This window comes from Nicotiana tabacum, chromosome 10 (assembly GCF_000715075.1).
Source record: "Nicotiana tabacum cultivar K326 chromosome 10, ASM71507v2, whole genome shotgun sequence".
Taxonomy (NCBI): domain Eukaryota; kingdom Viridiplantae; phylum Streptophyta; class Magnoliopsida; order Solanales; family Solanaceae; genus Nicotiana; species Nicotiana tabacum.
The window spans coordinates 122,963,579-122,976,182 of NC_134089.1; the positions used below are offsets into that span (position 1 = coordinate 122,963,579).

The 12,604-nt window shown below is 34.6% G+C and overlaps 1 long non-coding RNA gene across 1 annotated transcript; it reads left to right on the plus strand.

Annotated features, from left to right (window-relative positions):
* Nucleotides 1–4,216: 4,216 nt before the first annotated feature.
* LOC107766457 (uncharacterized) lies at nt 4,217–7,981 on the plus strand. The gene is made up of 2 exons (XR_001643697.2): nt 4,217–4,607; nt 7,793–7,981. It is a non-coding gene; the product is annotated as an uncharacterized LOC107766457 (long non-coding RNA).
* The last annotated feature ends 4,623 nt before the right edge of the window (nt 7,982–12,604 follow it).

Below are 12,604 nucleotides of genomic sequence, written 5' to 3' on the forward strand. Positions count from 1 at the left end.
GCATGTTGCAGAAGTCGTAGGACAATCTGGGGTTGGTTGAGTTCCTTGGTTAGAAGCCTTAGAGAAGGAGATGACAGGGCTGCGTACTACGGTCACTGACTTGGGGATGAGAGTTGATGCTTTGTCCACCCAGAATGCTAAATCAGATAAGAGAATCATCGGCTGGCTGCGTGCTTTGAGTCGGGCGTGTCACCTTGACCCTGACACTGTCTCCGATCAGGACTGATATGTCAGGGAAGTTCCTTTACCTCGCATTTATTTATTTTGTATGACATGGGGACATGCCATCTTTTTAAGTGTGGGGTGGGGGATACTTCATTTGTATGTTGTATATATGTAGGAACATAGCTTGATTTTGGTCTTTAGTTAGTTGTCTAAATATGTGATTCGACTTGTCCCAACGATGGATATCACTCGACGGGTTTTTTGAGGGTCTAAGTCTATATAATTAAAAAAAGAGAAGAAAAATTTTCTTTTGTAGGTAGTGTATCAATCCCCCCTTGGTTTTTCTTTGGACCGCGGTTCTTTTCCAAAGTTTTTTTTAAACCGGGTGTAGTTATTTTTTGTTTATTATTTTTTTATTTTTAGGTACTTATGGGCTATGAGCTGAGATGGAAAGAGAATCTCTTAACACTGTTATGCCTTGAATACAATAGACACTTTAGTGTGACGCTTAGTCTCAGTTGTTGATTCTTGTTAGAGTGACTTAAATTGTATGTTCTTAACTTGACTTAAGTAATCAGACGAGAGTGTTTTGATAGGCCAATCTAGAGTGAGTCATGTGCCATGTGTGTGAGATTTATTTTATTCTGTGCACTGCATTTGATGCCTAGAACTTGCCCTGTGTATTTGCAAAGCGAAAATAATAGTTTTATTCAGTCTTGGAAGTGATATAGGCGTTTCTTTATTGAACCAGATATGTATATTTTACCTACCTAATTGTTATATACCGTAGTTAACTTCTTTGAGACTGTAATCAAGTTTTCTTAGCAACCACATTATGAGCCTTACCCAATTGTTTGAATGAACCATTTGTTTGAACCCTTTCATCTCCCATAAGCACCTGAACTATGATGAACTGGTAAAAGTTAAAGTGTGGGGTGTTTGGTTTGACTTTTGAGTGGAACTAACGAAATCAGGAGAAAGGTGCACAATTTTTAATAAGTAAGAGCCACTTGAATGAAAAAAAATGAAAGAGAGAGAACAAAATAGTTACATTGTTGTGAAAAAATAGTCTTTGATAAGTAGTGGCTCTTGATTAAGTGTGCCTAAAGAAGCAGAGAGTTAATATATATTGATGTAAAAGGTGGAGTCTTGGTTTGACATAAGTGTGGGGTTATGAATGTGAAAATATATGTACTAAAGTGCTTAGGGAGGTGTAGTCACTCTTGTATCCAAAATGTATCCTACCCGTCCTTTAACCTATATTACAACCAAATAAAGTCCTACTTGACCCTAGACTGAATGAGCTCGATTAGTAGAGTAGTACACTACGGGCAAGCCTATAGTGCATCTTTTGTGGCATATGAATGTTCTTTCTGAGAATGAGTAAATTATGTCTATTTGAGTTCCTAATTGTTTTGAATGTTTATTGCTTGTGGAACTACTCTCGTTTGCGATGTGAAGGCACTTGATTCATGAAGGAAAGGTACATTTTGACCTCTGTGTAGAGTAAGTGAGTAAGTTAGGAATATTGCGTGGCATGTGAGAGTCAACTCTTGAGGAAAAGATGTTACACTACTGGACTAAATCCGTATGGTATGTTCTTGGTGTGATACGTTAGAGAAGTTGCTTGGCGAAGGAACCTCTGTAGATTATGGTTGATTGCTCTGGGACGAGCAATGGTTTAAGTATAGGGTGTTGATAATAGGCTATATTTATGTAGTTTAGCGACTATTTATGCCCCAACTTGACTATGCTTTATTGCTATATGAACGTTAAATGACAACAAATGGCTCTAATTATGAATTTTTTGCTTTGCAGGAGCAAGTCTTGATTATGAAGACATTGAACAGTGTTTGGAGCTAATTTGGAGCAAGGAAAGCCAATCGGAGGTGAATGCGCATGAAAGAAGAAGGAAAAAAAATAGAAAATAGCTGAACTTCATGAGGGCGGGCCAAGTGCAGCCACGCTCGAGCCGCACTCGTCAGGCAGAACAGGATGCGATATGTGCTGCCCGTCACTTCGAGGAATATTATTTTTAGGGGTAATTTCGTAAGTTAGGGGGCAACTCTCCTTAACATATAAGAAGCCCAGGTCGCCCAAAAAGAAGGTATCAAGGTTTTTGAAGGATTATTGAAGGCAAGAAGAGGCAAGAGGCAAGGCGAAAGATTCAACATAGAGTTTTACTTTTCTTCCTCTTGTTTTGATCATTAATGATGAATTCTACTGTTATGATTGTGAAAACGATTATGCATAGCTAAACATTTAATCTAGGGTTTTGATGGAACCTCTTGGAGGATGAATTTCTGATATGTTAATATAGATTTGCCTTAATAATTTCTCTGTTTGTTCAACTATTTTGTGATTGATGTTGATTGAAGGGCCCTCAATCTGTTGTGCCTATTTAGTATGCATTACTCGGAAGAGAGTGTATATTTAGGTAGTTGTTGAACAACACCCCTCCTAACATATATGAGGGATCAATACGAAGGGTTTAAAGGTGGGATTAGGGATAACGAAACCTTGGGTGCGATCTAAGTGAGTTGTAACTAAGGCCAACTAGCGTAATTCAGGAGAATATGTCTAGTATATTGTTGTAATTATTCGGGAGAGAGTTACGACACTCAGAGTGCTCATGATCGATAGAGAGAACTTAGGAAAATTTATAGCAAACATAGCGGAAAGGATTCCGACAAGAGGGGAAATCATAACCTTAGACCATTCTCATTCTTGCTTACAATTAGTCTATAGCTAGTCTTAATTTACTGCATTTTTATTACATAATATTTAGTTAATAAATACCCAAATTTCTACTCAAATGTCTCTGAAGATTGAAAACGTGAATTTCTGTGAGTTCAATAGCTGTGATTGATAGGTTAATTCCCTGTGGGATTCGACTCCAGACTTGTTAACGGAATATATTTGCAGCGACCGCTTTGTCCTTTTTATAAGGCATAGTTGGGCGTGATCATTAATTTACTGAATTAATTAATTAATTAATTAATTAATTGTAAGTCATTAGTATGAGCATGAGACTAGACTACTTGTGATTAAGCTAGGTCTAAAACAAAACTTAATACCGCTAGTTTTCCTACTTTGACTGTAGAAAATATTATATATGCAATAATTACTAGTGCAATATAATTAATTAGGAGGAGAAAAGTAAACCTAAGCAAGGGAAATCACTAAGCAAGCGTTAATTGTTAAATTAAGTGTACGAGCTTGTGAAACCGCGGACTTTCTGTGTATGCCACGGTCACTGATGTGATCAATAAAATATTAATCCACTTATAATTAATTGTGTGGCATGTAATGTAAATTCTTTTTTCTCTACCATCCATTGGTAATTAAGCAGCCTAATGTATGACATTTGCTATCCGGTCCATTTGACGTTTCAGCTTGCATAATCACTCGGTTGGATCAGAGGTAGAGGTGAACCCAGGATTTGAGCGCGATGGGATACTATTGTATGTTAATCATCAGCGATAAAATTTTTTTTTAAAAAAAACTCTGTATATATATATATATATATATAGATATAGATATAAAAGAAAAAGAGATTTCTTCGCAAAATGGATACTATGAAAAGAGAAGGAATAAAATTAATTAAGTTGACTATTGTCTATTAGCACTAAACAATAAATGAAATAAAAAAAATTGCTATTAAATATAAATTATATTGTAATCAAAGAACTAAAATATTAATTAAGTTAACTATATATAGTAGTACTAAATTATAAGTGAATTCAAAAAAAGAAATAAAAGTAAAAGATAAAGCAATTTACTATTAAATATAAATTATATTGTACTCAAAAAATAAAAATAGCACTACTAGAAAATGAGCCTATGAAAAATAGCAACGATTAAGGAACCGTTGCCATAGAGTGGATATTGTAATACAACCCGTTACAGTAGCATTGGAACGATATCAGCACACTTTAGCTGTTAAACCGTTCCTATTGCAAAATTACCGTTGCGATAGGGTTTTTTTTCATAACGGTTTTGTGAACCGTCCCAGTAAATCTGTTTACGGGAATGATTTTTGATAAAAATATTATATCAGAACGGTTTTTTTCCCCTCATTTTTTCCCTTAAAGTTTTCTAAACTCGCCAAACCCTAATTTATTTTATTAATTAATATAAATTAAATAACAAAAACATTCCACTATCGATAACTCCAAAGCTATCTCCCAATAAACCCATTCATCTCCCCAACCCCTAGAACTCAAAGGCATCAACACCGTACCTCGAAAGCTCTCAACCCCTTTCATTGCTCTTTCCTTTCACCTTGAGAGTTCCATCTATGGCTAACCCTAAATCCCCAAATCCTCAAATCAAATCGCTGGCCTAGCCCAAACCCCCAAAGTCTCAATCCTTTTCTGTTATTCGAAGAAGAGAAGGCATCAAAGAAGAACAAAGGAAAAATCTAAAAGGCACGATTAAAGGTGAGAAAACTACTTCAATCGCGAGAACTTTTCGACCCAAAAGGCACTCTGTGAGAAACTAACTTCAGGTGTAAGAGTATTTTTTTTATTTAATCATTGTTTTTTCCTTAATCCTTAGGGTGTGAGCAATGTATTTAATTTCTTGCTTTGACTGTAATATTATTCAAGAAAAGAAGCACGAAAAAATTAAGGGGCTAGACTTTGCTGTATTACTTATTTTTTAGGGTTATTTTTGAAGCAGAAAAATCATATTTTTATGGTCTTATTAGCTTTGTGTATCAGTTTATTTTTTCCAAATGTTTAGGTGTTTATTTTTAGTTTCTGTTTTGTAGGGAAGGAGGAGGGGGAGGGGGGATAGGGTTTGGTGGTTGTTGAAAAAAATGGTTTTTTTGGTAAAAGGTATGTTGGTTTTACCTAAAGATGTCTGCATTTTGATGGTTTTATTAGCTTTATATAAGTTTACTCTTTGCCAAGATTTCAGGATTTATTTAACTTTTGTTTTGTCAGAACATGCTTGTATTTTTTATTTTTTTGGTTGGAGAAAACATAGAACATGTAGTGTTAATAGTACAATGGTATAATGCTGAAATTTTCTTGTTAAAAATTAGGTAATGTTACTAGAAAGAAAGCAAATAGAATTAGAAAATCTCCAAATCTTCACACTTTCAAGAATTGGTGCCTTTCTGTTATCCGCACTTGGAAGACAAGAATAAATAAGTTTGCCTTTCCTGTAGCATGAGCTATTAAGTTGGGTAGTTTGTATCTAAGTTTGTTTTTGTATCTATGACAAGCTTATTTTCTTCCAAGTATGCAATTCCTATTAGTAGCTGACTATACTTCAGGAAAACCAACATCCTAGCTATTTTGTTAATAGAACATCAGAAGAAAAAGATATTTTAATTTCCTAAGGTGGCATTTGATGGGTTTGGGGTTTGATTTATATTTGGTTTTTGAAGAATCAGTTTTGATTTTGGCTTTTGAAATAATATGCATATGTTGGATTTGTTTTTATAAATCCCTGAATTCTTTTTCTGAGTTTTTTCTTTTCTTGTTTGATTATTTTCTTCAATTTTTCAGAGAATCTTGAAATGACTTTCTGCATAAAAAAAAAGAATTATTTAGTAAATTACTTAATTGGTTGATAATGAAAAATGGGAAGTTCAAAGATTGGTTGTTTACCTGGTTTAGAAAGAATGTGTGTTGACCATTTCATTACTCTTTTATACTAGAACAAAAGGATAAAACTTTTAATATCATCAAGGACAGGACATGTTCCTCTATGATATCAGTTAGAGCCTATGGTGGAACAGTACTTAAACATCTGAACAATAAAAATAAAGTAATTGAGTGAATGGTGAAACATTATATGTTTTTCATTTTTGTAAGCTTACAAGTTGCAAATTTTGGAATAACGGGAAAAACGTACGTAGGAAATAGGGGTAATACTAGCAGTCTAGATAAATGTTTCATGAGATATTATTTGACTAGCTAAAGTAGTAGTGATACATAAATGCATTTCTTAATTCTTGAAATTTCTTAGTCTAAGTATGGTTCTTGTGCCATCTTTTTTATCAAAAAAATATTTTTAAGCTGTTTGCTTCTTGAATATTTGGCTTTAGAGTGTTGTTCTTTGATTGAATATTAAAAAGTTAGTTTGGTTCCATGTTTGTAAATTTATAATGTTATCTTAAACTTGATCATGCCTAATTGAATTCAAATTTAGCTGTTGGGTGTTACTTGATAGGTTAGCTGATATTGATGGATAAATAAACCCTAGGCATATTTTCAATACGCTGCCATAAATTTAGGATGGCGTAGTGGCTAGAGAACACCAGAACAGTGATGGAAAGCTAGAGTCATCATTAGTAAGAAGAGTAGTGTCACTCAAATGGTCATAAAATTTAGGTGAGGACTACTAAATTTGTGGATCAATTGGGAATTTTTGGTAGGGTAGGCATAACAGCTTAAGTCTCTCTCAGAATACTATTTTAAAGTATAAGAGAATAAAAGAGAGTACTTGCATAGAGTATTAGAGTTTATTGTTAACAACATACAAGAGGCTTTTTATACAGAAGTTTAAGCTATTAAAGATGAGGAATTTTTATCCAAGTATCGGGGTACCCAATTATTACAATAGTTGTTTGACGGGGGAAAAAGATCCTATTACTACTTATATGAAATACAGATGTATTTAAAACTTTAGTATTTTGGCTGAATGAATTTTTGGTAACTAGCCTAAAAGATATCCTGGACTTGTTGGGCTTCCGTATTTTGTTTAAACAAGCCCAAATTTTGTGCTGTTTTTGGTATCTTCTTGGTACTGTTATTGCATACAAATACTTCACATTATCAAGTAAAAGATACATCACAATTCAGAAGAATATCCTATAGTATTAACCTATATGCATAGAGTGATTCTTGAACATTCTAACATATACTTACGGCATTCTCTTGACTTTCATTGGCTTGTACTACTAAATTAGTTGCTAAGAGGTTTTTAAGGAAGGAATAATTATTTGCTGGTTCAAGTGAGGAGTTAGAGAAAGGTTGACAAGCTTTAAAGAAATTATACACATACGAGAACAATAGTCTGGTCAGTCATGTGTTTACGTCCGTGTTTAACTTTTGGATAGTGAAGATTTATGTGGCATGCCACAACTAGCTTGGATTGAGATAGTTGTATATTGCTTTTGGATCAATTATTCTACTAAAAAGCCTTCACTATGACTTGCATATGCTAAAGTTTTATTATCTGGAAAAGAGATTTGGTTTTCCTTTTAGGTAGCTTTCATATGTCCTTCAGTGGTATCCTTAAGGTTTCTGATAAAAGCTTGAATTTCTTTTGTTTTCCAGTAAATTAGTTTCTCCTTAATGGATAATTCCTTATTTATTTTGAAGTTGATAACCCCTTTTGTTTTGCAGTAATTTAGAATGTGACTGCTCTCAATTTGCCTGAATATATATATGTTTACAAGTTTGGTTTTGATGATTTGGATTTGTTACTTAACTTTGGCTTCTTCATTTGTGTTAACTTGTTTCTTTCTATCTGTTAGATTTTTTACATGCAACTGACTATAATACATTTGAAAACTTTGTGCTTTATCCATTGTTCATGGACCATACCCATTCTTATAATGATAAACCAACCCTTGAAAGGTAATGACTATATTTATTCTCTTTTGTAGGTGGAGCAATTGAAGAAAGGGAAGATGGAGTTAGTGAAGATCTAGACCTTACTTAAGAACTTTGAATTGTTGTCGATGTTCTAGGAATCTTTTGTTATCAACATTTGAAACTTACTCTAACTCAATGTAAAACTTATGTGATTGGGTTAAAACATTTTGGTTTTATGGATATATTAGCTTATTGGACAATATAGATTATGAAGTATTTTTTTCTTTTTATTTATATAAATTTCAGGTTATTACAAATTTATATATATGTAAATATTCATTTACAACCAGGGCATAATAATCTAATAAAATTGTTGCAATAATCTTGCAAACCGTTCCAATAGGTCTTGCAAATCGTTCCAAAATGTGCGACAAACTGATGCAATAGGTAGTTAAAACCGATGCAATATAAATAAAACCGTTACAGTAGCGTAATGAACCCGTTAGAATATCTGTAAATAAATGTTGCAATAGCTTACATAACCGTTGCAATAATTTCCAACCGTTGTAGTAAATAATATGGTAACAATTTTCACTCGTTGTGAACTCTATGGTAATAGTTTTTAACCGTTGCAATTGGAAAGAATACTCGTTGCTTCAGGCAGAGGAAAAACCATTGCGATAGATCGCCCTATATGGTTTGGGTAACCGTTGCAAGAACCGTTACTCTAGATCTATTGGCACGCGAGCGGATGTAAAGGTAGCTAAACCGTTCCAATAACCCTATGGCAACGGTTTACCTGTCAGTTGCAACGGTTTTAGGGCCGTTGTCATAGGCTGATTTTCTAGTAGTGTAGAAAGTAGGGAAAAAAAAAAGCTAAAGGGCCAAAGGGGGTTTCGAACATACGTCCCCAGCAAAGTTGGGAATTTAAGGCCCAAAGCAACCACTTCTCCCATCCACCTCTATATTTCTGGGGCACACTTAAAATATTTAAGGGATCCTATATATATATGTATGTATATACATAGTTTTTACATACAGAGTTTTTGCCGAAACTAACGGGATCGCATGACCCCTCACCTCACCACATAGGTCCGCCTCTAAGTTGGACTATAGGAGCATAATGACACAACAGGATCTGTCGTTCGTGTTCGAATCAGAGGACAAGGAGTTTCACATGACTTTCACTTAATTACAACTAAAGTCACTAAATTATTTTTTGTAACGTAAAAATCACTTTACTTTGATCGAATATCACAGAGAGTTACTAAATATTTTTTGTAACAAAAAAATCATACTTTGCTTAAGAATCACATCAAGTCATCAAGCAATTTTTTTTAACCAAAAAGTCATTCAACTTTATCTAAGTTTCATATAAAATATTTCTTTGTTTCCTCTTAATGACTTTTCATGATACTTAAGCAAAGTAATTGAGTGACTTTTTGATTACAAATAATAGTTTAGTAACTTTTGTATACGTAGATAAAGTGACGTTTACGTTACCAAGTACGACTCCCAATATATCATCACCAAGGCAATGGAACTAAAAGTTTCAGTTTTATTGTGCAAGTTGAACATTCAAAATATAATTTCATGTTCCAAACATGAAAAGGAATTTTATATGGCACATTGGTCCTACAGCTTTAGGAAAGGTGAGCCAATAGTGGTTAGAAGAATTTCTTATGAATAAAACTCATTCTCCTTTATTTTGTTATCAAACCTTTCAATGTTCTCAGCCAAAAATGAAGATACACTGCAAACCACAAAATGAAAAACTAGTATATAACTGGTGAACTTGATTGCTACTCTGTTTGTGCCGTTTTGAGTATCTTAGTGCAGACTGTAGAGTGGTTCAAATTGTACCGGGGTAGTAGGCAATAAACTATATAAAAAAAAACACGTACTGAAGAATAATAATTCAGTCATCTCATCCATCATTTCTCTTTAATTACGACGTCATGGAGCTGACTTAATAATTGATGTATGATTCATAAACAAATGTTTAGATCCTTGAATAGTCAGAAAGCCAATCTTTCTCTTTTGTTATATATAAGTCATCTTCCAAGCAATCCCTTGGATTTGAAAGTCATTGCTGTGCCAAGTATGGTCCGCAACGCCATAGAAAATATTGGTATTTTTAATAAATCAAATAGATCTGATTTATATACACCGAAAAGAAAACGAGAAAAAAGAAAAGAAAAATGGAGCACCCATTTTTGAGATACCAAGCGTGCTCAAAGAGAGTGAAGAATACATGCTTTACTTAGTCAGCAAAATGTATTTAATAGATACACTCTAACTTTTGTCTGTAAGAAACGATCGGACAAATTTAAGGGCCGCATATATATGTATTTGGTCTTTTTTCTTTGTTACGTATAAAATATACACTTTGCCTCTTTGTACTATAACGTAATTTATTGATGAATACATCATCTTATTGAGTCACACCCATTTGTATGCCCACTTCTATCGACAAGAATAAGAATTAGTGTAGCATTAATATGTCATTAGATTCGTTGTCATATGCACCTCTATGCTGGCCAAACTTCATCAATTTTCATTTCTTCGAAATTTTCTTTACAAGTGATTTTGCAGTATTTATGAGTTGAAGCTTGATGATCTTTGCATCAAATGCTCTTTACTCGTGCTACAGACAACTGTTGATTCAGATCAAAGTTAGTCCCAAGCTGGTGAAATTCTTCCAAATATGAATGTGATGACCCAAAAGGTCATCTTCTATTTTAGAATCCGATTTCGTATTCCGAGGCCTTGAAAACCTCATTTTATCTCTCTTTGATTTGTGTGCACAGTCCGAGCGTGTATCGGAAAGCCCTTACATGAAAAATTTAAGAAATGATGATTTTTGGCTTAAAAAGATGATTTTTGTTGACTTCGGTCAACGTTTTGGGTAAACGAACCCAGACCCATGTTCCGATGGTCCCGGAGGGTCCGTAATAAAATATGGGACTTGGGCGTATGCCCGGAATCGAATTCCGAGGCCCCTAGCCCGAGAAATGAATTTTTGAAGAAAATTGATAAGACTGAAAACGTAATAATCTAAAAAAATTGATCATGTTGGTATCAGGCCTATATTTTGGTTTTGGAACCCGTTATAGGTCCATTATAATATTAAACCCTATCTGTGAAATTTGGTGGAAAACAGAAGTGATTTGATGTGATTCAGACCTTTGGTTGAGAAAATAAAAGTTTTAAAACTATCTTGAAAATTTCATCTGTTTTGGTGTTGAATTCATAGTTCTAGATGTTATTTTGGCGATTTAATTGCATGAGCAAGTTCGTATGATGTTTTAAGACTTGCGTGTATGTTTGGTTTGGAGTCCGAGGTCTCGGGTGAGTTTTGGATAGGCTATAGAGTGATTTTGGAACTTAGATATTTGCTGTTGTATCTGGTATCTGTTGCAGACCTCTGATCTCGCAACATGCTTCACAAATGCGAGCATAGTAGGCATGGCAATTGCGAGGTCTTTATCGTAATTGCGAAGAAGGCCTGGGCCAGCAGAGTTTGCAAATGCAAACATATCTTCGCAATTGCGAAGAGACTCGGGGAAGGGGTGTGATCGCAAATGCGATCTTTTTGTCGCATTTGCGGAGGTCCCTGATCGCAATTGCAATCATTACCTTCGCAATTGCGAAGGCAACAGAAGTGTGGGGAACTTTGCATTTGTGATGGTTCTTTGCATTTGCGAGCTTCGCATTTGTGAAGCTCAGGTCGCAAATGCGACATCTGCAGCTGTTCAAAACATAACTTAGACGTGATTTTTCTTTCATTCTCCCATTTTTCAGAACCTAAACTTCAAGAGGCGATTTTCTGAGGGCAAATTCTTCCCCAAATCATAGGTAAACGATTCTTAACTTATTTTTTTCAATCTATTTCATCTTTTTACAAGATTTCATCCTAATATCTAGGGTTTTTCATGGTGAAATTGGGTGTTCTTGGGTAGAACTTAGAAATTTCGAAATTTGGGATTTAGACTTCAAAATGAGGTCGGATTCCAAAACCAATTGTATATCTAGGCTCGGGGGTGAATGGATAATCGGATTTTGATCCGAATTTTGAGTTTGGATCAAGCGGGTCCGATGTCGATTTTTAACTTTTTGGGAAAATGTTGTAAAATCTATAATTATGCATTTGAATTATTTTCTTTAGCGTTAATTGATGTTATTAAGTTAATTATAAATAGATACGAGTGTAATGGAGGTAGAATCGAGAGGTAAAGCGATAATTGAGCTTTGAAATACCCGTTGGCTTGAGGTAAGTTTTTGGTCTAACCTTGACTTGAGGGATTAGGGATCCCCAACTTACTTGCTATGTAAAATTCCATGTGTGTGGCGTATAGGTGTGGTGACAAGTACCAATGCGCCACATTTTAGCCTGTTCCCTTCCCTGTTTCCTAATATGTTGTTTCCTGTCTTAATTGTTACTTGCTCGTAAATGTTTCTATGTCTAATTGCTTTATGTTAACCGTTGTTTTCTCTATTGAAGTATTAATTGTTCCGTAGTTTCATTTTATTACCTTGTTGGTTGAAGTTGGTCTGTTGGTGCTTCATGGTAAACCTTGATTGGTCTCGTTGTGTAGTATTAACTATTGAAGTTTCATAATTGTACAGATCTCCCATGGTTATGATTTGGGGTATAAATGTTGTAGAGGGTTTGAGCTATACTGTGAAACACTTGTTCTTATTTTGTGATTGGTACTGATATGTGGGATCGGGTTGCACGCCGCAATAAGAGGAATAAGGGTGAATGTGTTGTCTGGTGGGATCGGGTTGCGCGCTGCAACAAGGAGTAATAAGGGTGGACAGGTAGGATCGGGTTGCACACCGCAACAAGAGGAATAAGGGTGATATATTGAGGAGTAATA